The following is a 17,956-nucleotide window of genomic DNA, read 5'->3' on the forward strand; positions in this document are numbered from 1 at the left end:
CGAAACTAAAGGCGCGCGCGTACCGAGACAATGAATCACGATAAAGAAACTTCCTTACACTTTGTATTCTTCAATTATGGTTGTAATTGTTTAATTCTTATGTGTTGTCTTCTAATGTGTTGTAATTCTTTAATGGAACAATTACTACATTAAGTTAATTGTCTTCCGGGAGTGAGCTATCAACAGAGGGGCGGCGGGAGATAGGAAATGAAAAATTAGTAATTAATCAGTTTGAAAGTGTTCTTGTAGTTAGCTGTGGCGGTGAATGTGTACCACACTGAACAAACACTTTGTAAAGTTAACATTGAAAAGATTCCACGTCGGTTGCGCGTGTGTCGGCCAATACGAATCTAGCGGCTTTGGATGACATAGATAGGAGGTGAGAGCCCTCAGCGCTCTCCATTTGTCCGGCCAAGTAGTTGCGGCAAATCTATAATCAAAAAAGCCACGCCTAAAAACTGACAGGTCCTAATTCTTCAGTAATGTAACTCTTAATCTGTACATGACGAGCTTTCAACACGCTGACGTGCAACACGCCCCCACACGCAATGACACGCGTCGTTACAGCCTCGTTCACGGCTCGCTTCTTAATGTTGCTCCTTTGACGCAAACGAACTGAGCTACATCGCGGGAATCGCGGGCAGACGTGATTTGTTCACACTTCGAAGAATGTGCAGGCGGGGGTAATATTTGCTCCGACTTATAAGTTGTTAAGTACCTATAGTTTAGAAACAAATATGTATATTCCTAAGAAAGATATAAATTATGTAACAAGGAAGCATTTAATTTAGTCACAAAGTAAACAAACTACAAAGGAGACTAATGTTGAATAATTATACCTTTACGGCGGCGGTACAGTCGGCGCTAATTACCGCTCTCAGACATACAACTCTGCTCTGTAAACTAAAATCCAACTGTACACTTGCACCGATGTTTATACATATTCTTCTCATTAAAAGTTCTGTCGGAAAACATCGCATTTAATGCATTTATTGTTAGTAACGCCCATTATTAGCGTTAGTTATTTTTAACGTTATCGCATTATTTTTTACCTGTGGTATCACTACTGCAGCGCCCTCTGGCGAGCCACTTAACTTTTGGTTGCCAATTTCAAAATGGCTACAATCCGCGCCTTCTAACTTCTCCGCACCCCGCAATTTTGTTTTTGTTTAAACCGCTGACGTTATTCAACCCCCTTGTGCCACAAACACACCTATTGTACACACAACAACTCAAAAATACATCATAACACTTCAAACATTCGAAAAGTGGTGAGTGATAATTTTAGTTCCCGCGCGACCCCTTGGTAAGTGATTTTACTTTTTGTAAACACTATTTTCAGTACTTATTATATTCCCGCCTAGCCTACGCTCAACGGCCACCAGGGGAAGCTGGTGCCCGGCGTAGCTAATTGTCAAACTTTTCAAAAGGTTTGCCCCTTCAATAATGACCCTTTCACGTGAACTTTAGTTCCTCTTATTATCATAAAAATATTATTTGTTCAAAATCATCACTCTAAAATAATTTTAGCTAAACTTCAAATAGTATAACATCTATGGCCGTTCAAAGCTGTAAGTAAATACATACACAATTATAATAATTTATTGAAATAATAATTATGTATTGTATGTCTCGTAGGTACTTACATATTATTTCTAAGCAATAATTATAGATCTTCAATACGATAACCTTACGTGTCACAGATAGCTACGAAATTTTCCAGCTAATTTTAAGTTTCAACCTTCAGAGTTATCATCATGTCGTATCAGACTCCTAAATAACTTGGCCTTCACAGTACAAATACATTCATACCATATTCTAAACGTGTCTGTGTAACTGTGCACGCAGGCAGATGTAGTGAGGTGACGTTGAAGTGGGTCACACCGCACACCATGGGCACAGGATGTACCTGCGTGCTGGACCGCACCAGGACGCATCATGACGGTCGTAACACATTACGAGGCTCCGGTCTCACAGACATATGACAGACACAGGGTTGAAATAACCTTATTTGTCCTGTATAAAACATCTCTGACAAAATGATTAAGATCGTTATTATAGTCTTGAAAATGAGGTACCTGCCGCTTAGCTAACGTTAATATGTCCTTTCATTAGGTGACAGGTTTTCAATGGAAACAATGCGTACATTGTCTCACAATACGTGAGACAATGCAGGCTCCACGTCGGAGGTCGCTCGCAGCTCGTATCAGGTGACCGGCGTGTTGCTCTCAGCTTCAACGACTTGACTAGACACACACTAACACCAATGTATATTGATTCACTGCTTCAGAAGACATGTTTTTACTACTTACTGATGTAAGTAACTACATAGTCTTTTATTCCTTTAAGCCATGCCAAGGGCCTCTGACGGCTCAATAATAACTTAATAACCCTGACAGGGTTGCTATGGTTAGTCACGGTAATTTGTGGTACTTATTAATTACCTAACAGTTAATTTCTTTTGTTTTTCATTTTCCATTCATTACATTAACAGGTCAAAAAACAATATTTTGGTAATAATCGTCCACTATATTAGTTAGATACGATCCCGGGAGGGCTGTCACCGGCGGGGCGAGGGGAAATTATGAGTAAATTACTTAATGAATTCGTTAAAAAGTGTTTACTTGTTGTTTCCTATTGTGACGACTGAGTGTGTGCGCGTGTGTGTGGTACGTATTATATAGCAGTACACACACATACACCGGCGGCGCTGCGCTGTCCTTATGTCCGGTATCCATTGCTATTAATTAAATCGTAACCCAGTACAGCTGCATCTTTTTACAAATTCCGTATTATTTCAATAAAAACTGCAGCTTTGTACTATAAGTTTGTATCAAATGAATACCACCCGTGTTCTGTCACGTACAAGGTACGGTTTGTATACGCGGAAAGAATTTGACCTGCAATTTAGCTGAAAAATTGCAGTACAGCTTTTTATGAAGTTAGCATAACTACATACGAATAATAACATAAGCTCACCCTAACTACCTCTATACCTGCATACATCCATCGCGAGATGAACTGTGCCCACGTCTCACCGAGCTTTCTGTTAGACTCTTCGGCTAAATTCGAAACAATCTAAGTAAGTATATGGTTAAACCAACGTGGTAGATGGTGAGCCGTATCGCCGTTTATAACGGTAATAATAATAAGTGTAGTGTCACCCATGCGCCGTGGGTGTCACCATCACAGTTAGATTAAATTGTGTTGAGGGGCCTCTACGTGTTGGCTTCGGCCCCACTCACGCCTTCCACTAGTGTGGAATTCCATTAATATGCAGTCAGGTATTCAGTAATCTAAAGTAATGACCGTTTCTAATGAACGTTCGATACGATCGTGAAACGTGAAGGTTCGATGTTGTAGTTCGAGACGAGTTTACACGTCTCGTTGACGGCGGCGTTGGGTGTCGTGTGGTGCGATGTGGCGGGTTGTTGTCAGCTGTCTCCAGTTGTTGTTTGTTGTTGTTGGCTGAACATACGCTTGATACTTCCAAGCTGGACTGGAAGCGAATAAAAATCACAAAACCCGTCTTTCTGTGCATGTAAAACCGACAGAGAGATTATGTCTTTTACGGTTGAAGGGATTGTGTCTCTAATCTGCTTCAGATTTCGTATCATATAGCTTCGCAGTGAAAACCACATAAGCGCCTTTGTGAAAAGTCACAGTCGGAAGTGAGTTTTGTTAACAAAGCCTCGCATCACAATAGGAAACAATAAGCTAGTCTCAATCCAGGTAAAACGTTGTGGTCTCAATTTGTACTCGGAATGAAATTCATAAAAAGAAATTGCGATTTTGTTGATGAGAATCAAAAGGCCCTCCGTGTTTCCACAACAAGGCGACGTTTATTAGTGCCGGTAGGTCGCGGGCGCGCGCTGGCACAACACTTTGATCTTTATTTATTCCACTTCACGGTTCGCAAAAATAGACGCAAATGATTTTTATAGCATTACTCTAAACAAACCAGCAAAATATTTCGCGGAACATACAAAAATAACCTTCAATGATTAAGCTTTCAAAGATGTATACGCGTTCACCGAGCCGGTGTAGACACATCAAGATAATAAATTACATTTTACTGTTTCCAAAATTCCGCTTCTCATATATTGGGTACTTATTACGAGTACGAACGGGAGAGAGCTTCTTTCCTTGTTAAACAGCTGAATTGCTCATAATTTGATATCGCTGAGACTCAAACACTCGAACAATTTATACATAATTAATGAGCATCTGCAAAAGTTATCGCACGCGACGACACGCTCCCACACGGCGCGCAACTCGCGCAACCCAATACTGGTCGTCTTACAAACTAATTTCAAAACGTCGTTTGCACGAGATGCAAGTAGGTAGGTAAGACATTTACATTTCGACATGCATCAACGTGCGGTCGTGAGGAGCACGATGCGCTGTGCGTTTTGAAAAAAAATATGCAATATAAAATACTTGCAAGAAATTATAACATTTTACTTATTAATAAATGAGAAAATGTTCCTATAATAAACATGTTGAATAATTATATTGCTAGTGAGTCAGTAGAGACAGTACCTGTTTATTCATATAGGTATTTATATAATTTACAAACATCTGTTTGAGTAGTTGCATGACTGGCTTGAGGTGTATGCGATGAGACAAGGAAGACAGAGGCGTCAGCACCATAAGTCAATTTCTATGACAGTATGATAATTATTACAGCCCTCTAGAGGATTCGATTGCGATGATTTGCGCCCAAAATATAGGATTTTAATATGAAGTCGTGATTCATTGATTCCCTTCCCGCGACGCCGACGCCATGATTATTAATCTGTTAGAAAAGGTACGTCTGTGAGTTATGTATCGAACCGTAACGTTATAAGGAAAGTAAAGGAAGCTTTCACAAAGCTCTACCTTTGAAATATTATATTTAAATATTTTGTGGTGGAAACGAATTGTCGTGTAATAGTGAAATGTTAAAAGGAAGGAAAGAGTTTCGCACGAACGCACATCATTGACCGGAATAATAATCCTATAATGTGGTCGATTTAATCCGATACTATTCACGATATCACTATATTAGTGACTAGAATATTCCATCAAGATTGATAGCTTGCAATATGTAGGCCCTGCCTCATCAACACATCATGGTGGCTCGCCCATGTCACCATTCGCATCGTGTCATCATTCTAATCGACTCCTCAACTTTCAGAATTATCCGTGAAGTATCTTGAGCTGAACTAGAGGTAGTATAGCAGGCAAGTGAAGTGTAGTGTTCACAATTACGAGTATCATGGCGGGTATTATGAGAGGTCGTCTGTTAGTGTGGTAGTGCGCAGGAGCAGCTCATTTACTAGTGATAATAAATTAAGTCTTCCTCTAAGGTGTTGTTGTCATGTCGAGTAACTGCTGGTGCAACGTGCAGTATCTTGAATATGCCACCATGACAAATAATATCCTCGTTTAACTATCCTGCTTCTTATGTGAAAATGTTATTTTCTTGTTGTACAATGCACGTATCGAGTATTTAACTGAACACTTAAGTATAAGTACACCTACTAAAAATATAATTACATCTTAACTTTTCACAAAAGGTATTTGATAGAAGTGGTTTGTTGGTAGGTAAGTATGCATTGGTTCATGATGGCTGGTAATAAGTTAATATCAATATGCTCAGGTCTTGTGCCTCCCAATATACAAGATAAACGCTGAACACCAACAACACTTGTTCGCAGCGTTTATTAAAATGTATGTTCTACTTGTGTAATGAAGGTCGGCCCTCGTTATAAACTCCGTGCAGCAGGGCTGTATTGACGAGTTTTTGGGCAATTTCTTTCAAAGTATCGCCTTGCTTTAAATTTAATAAAATCTCTCTGACATGACCTCCAAGATGTGTACAATACTGTCATGACGACTGCGCTCGCGGAGATTATCATGCTATACGAGTATATACACTTAGGATGAGTATATAACAGCCCAGTACAGGTGCAGGCCACACGGGCGGGCGCCACACGTGTTGGTCCCGATTGCTTCTCACGTCGCGCCATAAATACAGAGCTTAGCAGGAATTTGCTCAGAGTATGTAAAGCCACCATTGTGATACATCGCCCGCACACGCTGTAATGCGGCCACAATCACACTTCCAAGAGCAACACCGACGACGCGTTTGATTGCAAATAATCCTTAACTAATCTTAAATATGATATGTTGCCGTGACGCAGACCGTACGTGGCGCAGACGTGGCGTGTTGAACAAACCGTAATATTTCACCTCCGGGGACAATTGTATTCAGAGTAGGTAACATTCAAAAGCTAATATTCAACATACTTATAAGTACTTAATTAATTATTTTCGAGATGTTTGGAACATAATTTAGCTTTGAAGATATGTTAATGATATTAAATGTGATATAAATGAGGCTGTCTGATACGCAATTTAAAGTACGTTTCCCGTTAAAACATAAATGTTACAGCCATGATAAAGCAAAATTGTCGAAATCAAAGCAGTTCCAAGTTCAATAGATTTTAATAATTATTGGTCTTTGTAATGAATTTCAATTTGAATGTAAGTTAACTTAAGTTATTTAAGAATATGGATATAAATGACCTATAAAACACATTTTCCATACTCTTTACTTAGATAAGTACAAGAAAAAAATAAAATATTTATATTAATAGTGTCTGCTATTGTAAACAATAACCGCCAATCAGTTCGCACAACCGCAACTTGGATTAACTTGCCACATAGTTGCGGCACGGCGGCGGCGGCGTAAGACGCCCGCGCAACTTTAAATTACATTTTTGGCAAGTCCCCCTCCGTTCAGGGTTTAGCCGACATAAACATTGAAGTTTAGGTACTTATATGCCTACTTGGAATTAGGTTCAGACTTAAGTGCTACAACTATCAATAGTGACAACGTATCAGATTAAAAACTTGGTTAATAAAATACAAACTTGGAAAATATAATTATTAATGATACTTATTGAAAATAAAATCGGGAACTGCGGTGAAAACTCAACTTGCAGTTGACGTAGGGTTCTAAGATCTGTGCCTGGTAGGGAGACGTGTTAACAGTATTTCTCGGTATCGCCAGCCACAACAGAGCCCACCACAACAACCCGGGGTAGGTTTAGGAGTCGCCGTCGCCACTTGCACGACGTACACAATGATCTCTTTCTGATTTGTTGGTTGACCAATCGCACCTATTGCTTTATTCGCTAGTCGCAGCAGAGAGTGAGATGTGTTGTTTCCCTCGCACTGTCTGACGGGGCCAACCACCTTGCGACAACAAACAACTTCAGGACTCCGATACCGACCCCACCGCCGTGGTTAACGTTTTTCTTCTGTCAGCACTTATAGTCGCCGGCCCACCAGGCGCCGATTCTCTCCAATCAATCTCAATCCTCTCAGACTACGAGCATCCTCAGGCCTGTTGTTGTAGGTACTTGGTGGGAGCCCTCATAGACACATAGACCAAATCGGTAATACCACCTGAGGCAAACCTACAATAAGTCACGCTAAAATACCTTTTACAGAACTAAAAGTAGATCGTGTCAATAGTTCCAAAGTTCAATCTCACTTCCGGTAATATAATCTGCTTCATACTGTGTTCGGGTCAGGATTATAGAGGTGATCTTTATTATTCGCAAACAATATTTCATATTTTTCCGTTAAGTTATATCAGAGGTCAGTGGATTTATTATATCGATATTGTTCTCCACACGGATGAATACACAATATAAAAGACCCGCGACCGGAAAGGCATACACAGTTTTATGTAATTCACTTGATCACTCAGGCGGCGTGTAATCCATGCGTAATCAGAGTGATTGATAGATCCACTTAAATTAGGTAGAATAATGACTATGTGACCGCGACGCATGGCCGCTAATGTTGAGTAATTACTTAAGCTTCTATAATATTAGGCGAGGTCCATACATCTGATTAACCACATCGCACTTACAATTAATGAAAAGTGAACAATTGTAATTACCTATATTGTATCAATTACATTAGGTGATGGTTAGCAAGTTGTTCTATACTACACATAACATACCACCACACCTGTATCCCCGAAAGGGTAGACATAAGATGTAAAGTATATACAGTTACTCCTCGCCGCTGTTTAAGTCCCATGTAATAGGAAGCGAGTCTATTGCCAATAACCGGGCACAAATCCTGAAAACCACGTATAAATTATGAATTATTTATGATGCGAACATGACTTATACTATTTTGTAGTTATTAAGAGAACATCTCAGTACAGACAGATTACTTCCATTGAGAGTGAGCTTTACGTTTACTTAAGCGGTGTACAATGGGTAAGTGTGACCGACGGGAACATTGGCTCCAGGTGGCCCGTCTCACGGACTTACAATTTATTTCTGTAGACGACATTAAATAGAAATTATGTTCTCCGAATTACCTTTTTGTTGTTCTGTCGTTGCGAATTTGTGAGGTCGATGACCCGCTTTTCTAATACAAGTGTGTAAGTTTAGATAGAATACAGTTCAGGCAAGGTTCACGTTTACTTAGTGGATTAAATACTCAGTTGTACCGGTGGAGCGATTACTATAAGTGTATCCTGATACCGTAAAGACTCGAAGTACGGTAAATCCTGAGATTTACTTCGGGATTTTACCGTAACACATTCCCAACTCCGTCACAATAATTTTAACAAAATTATAAGATATATTCGTAAGTACTTTTGTTTCCATGTAGGCTAAGTAGCAATATTTCTAATGACTCATGCGAGTAGAATTGCGTTTGAGTGATTATTATATAATAGTTATGTGTATAATATAGTAGTTATGTGTATATTTATCGTTACGTTAAGGTTGTTTTGAATAGATCGCTTTTACCGATAAGGTCGCCTTTGTCCACTTTTAGTTTTTCTCTTGTTGTCAGATTAAAGTAACAGAATGGTAATAAGTAACACGCCGCGTTTATCCACTCAGCTTCAATATTGTCCAACCCCCGATTTGAATACTAAATCCATCGAATGAGCGCCATATTGAAACTTTAACGTCATACAGTCAACCTAAAAATGTCCCGAGTCTCGGTTGCAGCTCGCTGATGCGTAATTTACTCACTTTGCAGTTATTTCAGTGGAGAGGGATTTGGGCTTAGAGGGGTGGACGCTGGATTATGTAAATGTTCCCACAGCCGCGCGCGCGCCGCTGGTTCGGGTCTACATTGGGTCGCACACATTTTAAGTCACAATCTAAATATGCATACCTAACTGATTTTGTCATACTCATCGTTTCACATAACGTTAATATCGAATGACGCTACCGATTTTGTAGGAACTAACTCATAACAGTATGTATCATATACATATTAGTCATCATAACATATTTGTCCGATTATGATGGGTAGTAAATGGAATAAATAATAACGATGCTCTAAAGAATTGAAAGTGGCAGAGTTTCTGCAGCTGCTGGCGCTCGCCTGCTTCAGGCACCAACCCTCATCAACCAAAAGTAACGTAACGATTTTAAACATTTTTACAGCGAAGTCATTATATTAACTTAGTACCTCGACCTGCCTTTTCTCTTATCGTTTGCAGACAAAATTATACAATGTTAATGAGATTTTCAGTTTCAGAAAATGTTGAATTTCCACCGCTACTCTTGATCAGCGCTAACCCTTGCTCTCGTCCGGACAAGTGGAGTTGCTCGACAGTTTCAGCCGAGAGTACTTGTCCGAGATAGTTCCTTACGAATTGTTGAATCTATTAATTGAGTAACATTTCACGCCAGACAGCCCGAGTTTTAATGACTGATTTTTATGTTCATTCCGTTATACGTCATAGTTACCTTAGCAACGAGAAGAATAATGTCGTTAAACACACTATGACCTTCAGACGACTGCTTTGATATCCACGCTACATAAATAGTTCTATAGTCGTTAAATATTGAATCGGTGTAGGTACCTAAAAAAAGTACCTAGATTGAGTAACTTTATCTCTCCGGTGTTATATAACGACGTCACAGGCGTCTGTGGTCTGTAACGTGCGAGGTTCATGTCGTTCTATGGTAACGTTCTGTATTCTCATAAAATTATTATTTCTTGTTACAGATCTGTGAAACTATCGAGCTGAGTTCATCTTCAGCGTCTCGAGTAAGTGTTAACAACAACAAGACTAAAACATTCTACATGTTTTTCAAGGAATTCTTTTTCGAGCAAGCCCCTCCGCCGACTTCGGTGTACCGGAAGTGAATTAGATATAGACCTCGTACAGCGGCTACTTCAAGTGTGTTTATCCTCCGGGTCAACGACCGAGGGCACTCTAGTGAGTGCTACCGTGAGATGATGTCCCCACCGTGGTCCCGATGTGGAGTTCGACGTTTGTTTATGCTTCTATATTTATACAAATTAACATTTATAATAAAATATTTTGACATTTCTTCTTTCCAACTCGACCTGTCGTCTTCATGTAATATGCACATACAATATAATCTACTGTGAACTATGAGTAATACAATAATTGCTGTGTACTTCACAACGTGGTGGAAGTGAAGGAGGCTATATTGTATTGACTATCAGTGAAGTGACAGCGGTGAGTCGTGGTGGTGGATTGTAAGCGATGGTGGGGAGGGTGATGGGATGAGACGGGGGGGGTGGAGGGGTGGGGGATGCACAGGATATTGTCCACCAGCTTATTGCACCGACAATAATGTCTCGCCTGTACACTTGCGACAACAATAAACTCTTATGTTGGTCATCTATCACAATGTTAAGTAAACCTTAAAAAATATTATCTTCAGTCATAGAAGGAATTATATTAATAGAGAGGCTAAGGTTATGTTAGGGTAATTGGTCCGGTATTGCATACTGCTTGTGTAATTGTGTAGGTATTCCAGCCAAATTGACACTGTTCGCGTGTCGCAGAGAAATGAGAAGAAGAGAATGGAAGTTGAATTCCATGGAAGTGTAAAATTGACGCAAACGGGAAGAAAATGTTACAAATATCTAATGAATAAATAGATTTGCACAAAAATATGAATAAAAGGTCCCGTCCCCGCTCGTCCACACCATGGCACGAGCCAGGCGGTGCCCTCCTGTCGATAAACTTATCACTTTTTCTCCCTCCGCTCCATTACAAACTCACTACCATGCCACAAGTTTTAACGGAAGGAAATCCTTTTCCAATTGGTAAAGTTTCTAAGAGCTTTTTATGGTCCATTCAATCATTTGAAAACTGTTTTAATTTTACTCTGCTAAAAGAAACCAAAATAAATAAATTCACATTTTAAAAAGTTTCGTTTGTGCGGTGTCCAGAGTTATCATCGAGCTGCTAGCCTAGACTATTACTTAGCCTACATAGGTACTTGTGGTCGGGACCACCTAGAATTTTAAATACTGTTCTTTGTATCACTTTTTCGTACGTGCTTTATTGTACAAATAAACAGACCTGCCTAGATCGTGCAAAGTGCAGCATTTTCGGCTGACCATCCAGCGTACAAAACACACACACCCTTACGCATATATAGTTAGTTACTCGTAGTTGTTTTTTAAAAATGTTAATGTTGTGTGTAACTTTGTGTTAATAAACAGACTGTAGCACCACGATAACATAAACTCGTTAAGTGAAATGCAAGTACACTCGCACCGCGCTATCCGCAACCACAGTCCACTGCAGGTCCATCAAGCCATCACGTCGATGAGACACCTCACATGCGACACACACGCTACTGTGAACACACCTCACTCATTATGACGCACCGGAGTATCAGCCCAGGTTGTGACCCGGTTTAAAGCCACTATCCTGCGGTACGCGTGTTGACTGACAGTAATCACTTCTGTGCATTAGCTCGACAGTCAAGTGCAAGTGAAACTAAAAGGAAAAACCTTTGTTTTGACAAACATATATTATATATGACTTTGAACCATTTCTTTTGAAAAGAAGTATGTACGTATCGCACGAATCGTAAATTAAAAAGCATTTACTTATAGCAAGTTAGTTCATCTTTGATATATCTTTGTTACATCAAATAAATGACTCCTCCAAGTTTCTGTTCGTGAGACTAATGAACCAGCTTCATATATCGACGGGCTTCATGGATAAACGTTGTTCTGTGCGCACACGCGCGGGACTATCCTGATACTCTCACGTCGCACATCATAAATAATATCAACGTTAATTACCGGGAATGTATTCGATACAAGCCCGTGTCCGGAATAATGCCGCCATTACGGGAAATAAGTTACGATAACACTCAGATCTTATCACCGCGCGACGTGAACAGCTATATATACAGGGTGACTCAGAAGATTCTATATTGGCTACCAAAAACACCTCCATGTAAGTTCAGCGATTATTTATCGTTATGTTATAATGTTGTATAATATAAGTTCCAAATGTCATACATGTAAGCTTTACCTATCGCGTTGGAAGGATAAAAACGTAGAGGGCGTCCAGTTACTCTCCCGGGCATGTCGTAAACACCGATTTAGAAAAAATATTATGTCTTGTCCGCGGTGATGGTGGGCGATGTTGGGCGGGCGGAAATAATTGTAGTTTCAAGCCGTGTGTATCCGTGACCTCCGTCTATCTACACAGGCCACGACCGTGGATTATATTCACAGAGTTCTTGTTAAAGAGAGTTGTCGCGGGAGCATAGCCGATGGGACCGAAATATAGCATATTATTTATTTAAGGCAACAACCGACATTAAAAAACTTTCGCCGACATTCATTGCTTCTTTGACAACGCACAACCACAACTAGCGCTTGTGTTTATACGTAAAGAACGGCGAGCAAATCGATGTAGCGGCCCAGCCAGAAATGTGTTGGTGCGGCCGCCTCGCACGCCGACGTGAGTTGACAGGCTACATGTGGACTCCTGAAATTTAGTGCCGAGGGCATATCTCCTTGCTTCTATGATCTGTGGTTATATTTGTCTGTCTAAGTACCTATAAACGACTTAGCGCAGCTTCTGTGGTACTCTCCGAGACACAATGCAGAAAACTATAAAGTTTTACTGCTTGTTTTTAGTTTAAACCATTTACAGCATCCTCGCGCGCGCAGGATGACTATACAGTGTTCTGTTTATGTAGTGAACTACAGTTTATTATACACAATCTTATTCGCTTTCTCAAAAGTAACTTTAGATTGTGAACGGGAATACTGTACAATGTACCTATGTACGAATGAATTATTATTCTACTTTATTAACATATTTTCGTAACGTTCGCGTATAACCGAACGTGTCAAGTTGACAACCCACGTCATGCGACATGCATACCGAGGCGCCCAGTTGACTCTTACGGGGTTACGTGTTTACGTTTTAAAATTAATATCTGTCTCTTTCCTTAGCAACCCTCGGGAGATCTTACCTAACCCAACCTAAAAGGAATGATGGTGCTGTCCTTTTCACCGGTTAATAAAAGGACAGTTATAATTTCAAATGAAGAAGATCTTTGTTTATATGGGGTGACTGACTATACTGAATAGATGGGGGGAGGGGTTTGAAAATATTACGTTATGATATTCGTTTAAATTTGAAACAAGACGTTCAAAATCTGAGTTCAAACAAGGATAAAACGATAATATATATTTTTCCCTGTCCATGATGTACATTTCACGGCAGCAGGTTTTGATGGTGGTTCTAAGTTGATTAGATTACATTTCCAGTTGTTTATACTTTTAATAAATGGAGACTTGATTGAGTTTCTACCTACTAATAACACATTATAACACATTATGGATCTGAGTAATCTGAAAATAAATGATTATTATTATTATTATTATAACATAATTATGAACCTACCAAAGCCTAATATTTGTTAGCAAATGAAACTAAGCAGTGCTCAAAGCCGAAATTAACCAAAACATTTCTAACCAAACACACACACAAATATTAAATTCCAGATATTATATTATGTTAATGTGGCCCGTAGTTTGAATTACTTCCGGGTGTGCGTAGCAGTGCGTAGCAGAGCATCGTAGAGCAACGCTACGTCGTGGCTCCGTTGTGATATTGAAGCAATGCCATTGTATATAATATATGCAACTATGCATGTCCCACAATGCATGTACTTGTGACATACTGTATGTAACATGACGGAGCTGCGACGTCGCAGCGGTGCAGCAACACGTGAGGTGGACGTCTTAGACGCGCCACCTGTGTGCTACGCCGCCGTGAGGGTCCTACTTTATTTTATTTTATTTTGTTTCAGCGACAGGTGACTTACTGAGGTTTTCATTCGTTTCTCATAGTCAGGTCAAGAGATTCATCATTATGACTAAGGAAAAATAGTTTTGCAATGGCTTTTAGTAAAAAAAAATAACTGTAGTTTTGTAAATGTGGCTTAAAAAAATAAGAGGTAATAAAATGACTTAATTAATGCCAGGCACTTTAGAACATCGAGGTCGGCACTGACATCGATGTGATATGACGTATGCGCAGCGCGGTGTGCAGGAATACGGACGGCGACGTAATGAGCGGTGACGTGAGCAAGCGCATCACTAGTCTTCAAGCTTGTTTAATAATATATTATATTCAGAATAATTAATAGGTACCTAAATGTGGGTATATTGCAGAGCTTTCTAATCAGTTTCATCACAAAGCTAATATATATCTGATTATTGTGTGACGTCATTACGACACACGTGTCGTGTAATCACAGTATTGAAACATAAACATTATATCGTCATAGAATACTAAACGACACCACACGTGTCGTCTTGTGCCGATTATTTCAGGTTTTATGCGCACAGTTTATGTGTTTCATATCTTCTAAATATATAAAAGGAGAAACTGACTGACACACTGACTGACATATCAACGCATAGCCTAAGCGGCTAAACGTAGGCACTTGAAATTTAGAAGGGACGTAGCTTAGGTACCGTAGAGATTCCCACGGGAACGGGAATTAGCGAGAAAATCCTTTTGTATGAAAAATCTAAACCACTTAAGTTAGTCGCTTGAAATTTGGCATGCAGATATCTTAGTAAACTTAAAGCGTAGTTGCAACAGGATATTGCAAAATTCCCACGGGAACGGGAGTTAGCGGGAAAAAACATTTGGATGAAAAAATTTAAACCGCGTAAGATACGAGAAGATGTTTTCAATCTAGCATGCATGCATACCTTAGTAAATATAAAGTTTAGTTATGGCTGTATTTTGAAAAATGGGAGTTAGCGGGAACAAAATGTTGTATGACAAAATCTAAACTGCATAAGTTACACACAGACACACACAGACACTCCCACACAGACAACGATCTCTCTTTTATAACACGCCACACGGACGAAGTCGCGGGCAAAAGCTAGTTGTGTTATATGAACAGTTACGGCCGCCACCCCCTCACACGTCCACCAACAATGACCTATAACTTCAAGCTGGCCGCGTGCTGCATCCTCCTGCAGTGTTCAATTACGGGCAAGTTTCTAGAATCGATGAACTTCCCAAAGTGTCCTCGGCTTATCAACTTGGTGAAGTTGTCGTCAAATTGACTCTGGCGAGCCAACAACTACAATACTTGCATAGTTTAGAGCATACATACATACTATAATCTCACGCCTATATCCCACCAGAGTAAGCAGCTATGGAATTCCATTTGCTTCGAACCTGATACACTTCTCTTGCTTCCTCCACATTCATCAATCGCTTCATACACGCACGCCGGTTCAGAGTCTAAGGCCACCTCCAATCAACACTACACAATCGATTTTGAAACTAAAAAGCAATTCTCTACCGACTCGATCAGTAGAGTAAGCTCTAGTTGATAAGGGGACTCCCGGGCTCAGTATTTAGAGGTTTGCAAATATGTATATATGCACCTACATATTACAGCAGTGAGGTAATATCCAGCCGCAATAATAGCGAGGTTGCGGCTTAAAAGGCATCTCTCTTAGGGCTCAAACTGGATGACAGCGGCAGCGGCGCGGCGGCGATAGCGGCGCGGGGCGCGGCGCGGCGGCCGCTGTCCCGTTTTCGATGCCAGCGGCCAATTCGCGCGGTGTTGCGGCGGTATAGAGTTGTGTCTTAAATGAACGCGATGTCGAAACGGCGACAACGCATTTTCGATTATAGTTATTTTGTTTATTATGGGCAAAAGAAGATCTGAATCCCTATAATGAACAAAGGAAACAAAAAGGCGAGTTTCAAACGCAGACACCGCTCGACTAGAGCGCACCGCTCGTACCCCGCTCATCGCGTCGCTGCCATCGAGAACACTTCAATATAAATCTTAGCATTTGAACGCGCCGCTCCCCGCACCGCCGCCGCCGCCGTGCCGCTGCCGGTGTCATCCAGTTTGAGGCCTTACTCTCACTAAACGACTACAAAGTGAGCAATTATACTTTAAGAGCTTCAGCGGAGTACTTTTGACTAAGCTATGCATACTCGCAGTCACTCTATTGGAATCTATTCGAAGTATCGATGAACAGATTTATGCATGTTTATTATTCAAATCAATGACTCAAATAATATTAATGTTAGGTGGATGGATCTATCGTCATATCAATTATAATGTCAGCGTGCACAAAGCCTCCTTGACAGTATCGCGAACACTCACGAGATCAACTGCGCCTCTTGTTTCAACAACGTTATTTGTTTTCTCCTTCTCAGTTCCGACGACATAATTGAAATAAATCCATTATTCATCGTCGTGAATTGTCATAATGAGATTATTCAGAAGAAAGTTAAATAAAGAACAACTTTTCTGAACATATTTTTGGAGGAAGAAAAATGATGTTAGTTTGAGTTTGCTTGTGAGAGTACAGCACATGTTAGTGACGGCAGCGAAATGAGAATGTTTAGCATACCTCGCGGTTGTAATATTCACTTGTTAGCCGGTCCATTCGTCTTAATAAACCCGTCTGCTGCACGCAGTGTAACTCGCACGTATTTATAAATACCATCGTTTAGTGCCCGCCGCCCCCCTCCGCCCCGCCACCGCCACTGAGTGCTGAAGGAACGTCTTACATGTGTGCTATTTCCGCCATCAGTAGTTATTTAATCGAGTTATTTTAAGTGTTTCATTACCGATTTGCCCCAAACGGTATTCAGTTAAAATATATTACGCGGCGCCCGAAACATTTCTCAAGGATCTTTTGTTTTGAAATAGTAATTACTCATGTAAATGGAGCAAAATTGTTTAATATTCGCTTTACTTAAACAACCCATATGGTGCTACGCGGACAGCGCCTTAGTCACCTCCTTGCCTAAAGACCAGGGTGCGAGCCAGGATGATGTGCCTAGAAGAGGTTACATGATCACAGTACTCACCTACTATACCGCACTAACTCCAACTATTAAAGTTGGAACTTTTAGAAGTTATTTACTGTATACGACTAAATGATAAAACATACACATAAAGTTAGAACCTCAATAACTCTTTGAAAATATTTAAAACCAATTTGTTCTAACTGACCTATTATGAAATGAATAAAAACAGTGGAAAAAAATATACAAAAATATTTGCGTTAACAAGAGTATACATTTGAGTATACATTTGGAACTAGTAGCTGGAGTTTCCTTTTAAGCATACAATGCCTGTGCCAGGAGACTCCGCTCCTTCATAGCAGAGTTTATACAAATACAAGACAGAAAAAAGACACTAAGTATAACATTATAATAATTATATTTAGCGGGAGTAGTAGTGTGAGAGCATATACGTGCGTCTGAGTTTGCTGTCAAGTGGTTGAGTGGAAGTCAAGTTCAGATTAAAGTATCTAGTACTTTACTTTGCACGTACGGCAAACTTTGTATGCGCAGTTCATATTAAAACACGCTCCAATATGTATGTTGACACAACCTACTTACGGGTGATGTGAATTTATTTTATTTGCGTTGACAATTTCCCCTCGCCAGATTACCGCAATATATTGTGAAACAATCGATTCTTCGTTAAGTAATGTATGTAAGTCCCGACAGAGAGCAACCGGCGGTCTGGGGACAACATTAATTACTATTGGGACTGACTCGTATCCGGAATGCGCGATGGCACTGTTTGGAGAACGCGTGGCTTACATCGTA

The 17,956-nt window shown here is 40.2% G+C and overlaps 1 protein-coding gene across 5 annotated transcripts in view; it reads left to right on the top strand.

The window, feature by feature from the left end:
• The window catches only part of LOC126371942 (calcitonin gene-related peptide type 1 receptor), a 123,851-nt gene that overhangs the window by 89,315 nt on the left and 16,580 nt on the right, over positions 1-17,956 (top strand). For all 5 annotated transcript variants that reach the window (XM_050017399.1, XM_050017403.1, XM_050017401.1 and 2 more), the window contains one exon: positions 10,048-10,089. The gene's annotated coding sequence lies outside the window, so the exon portion shown is untranslated. The remainder of the gene's footprint in view (positions 1-10,047; positions 10,090-17,956) is intronic.

The sequence above is a fragment of the Pectinophora gossypiella genome, chromosome 13 (genome assembly GCF_024362695.1).
Source record: "Pectinophora gossypiella chromosome 13, ilPecGoss1.1, whole genome shotgun sequence".
In the NCBI taxonomy this organism is placed as follows: Eukaryota; Metazoa; Arthropoda; class Insecta; order Lepidoptera; family Gelechiidae; genus Pectinophora; species Pectinophora gossypiella.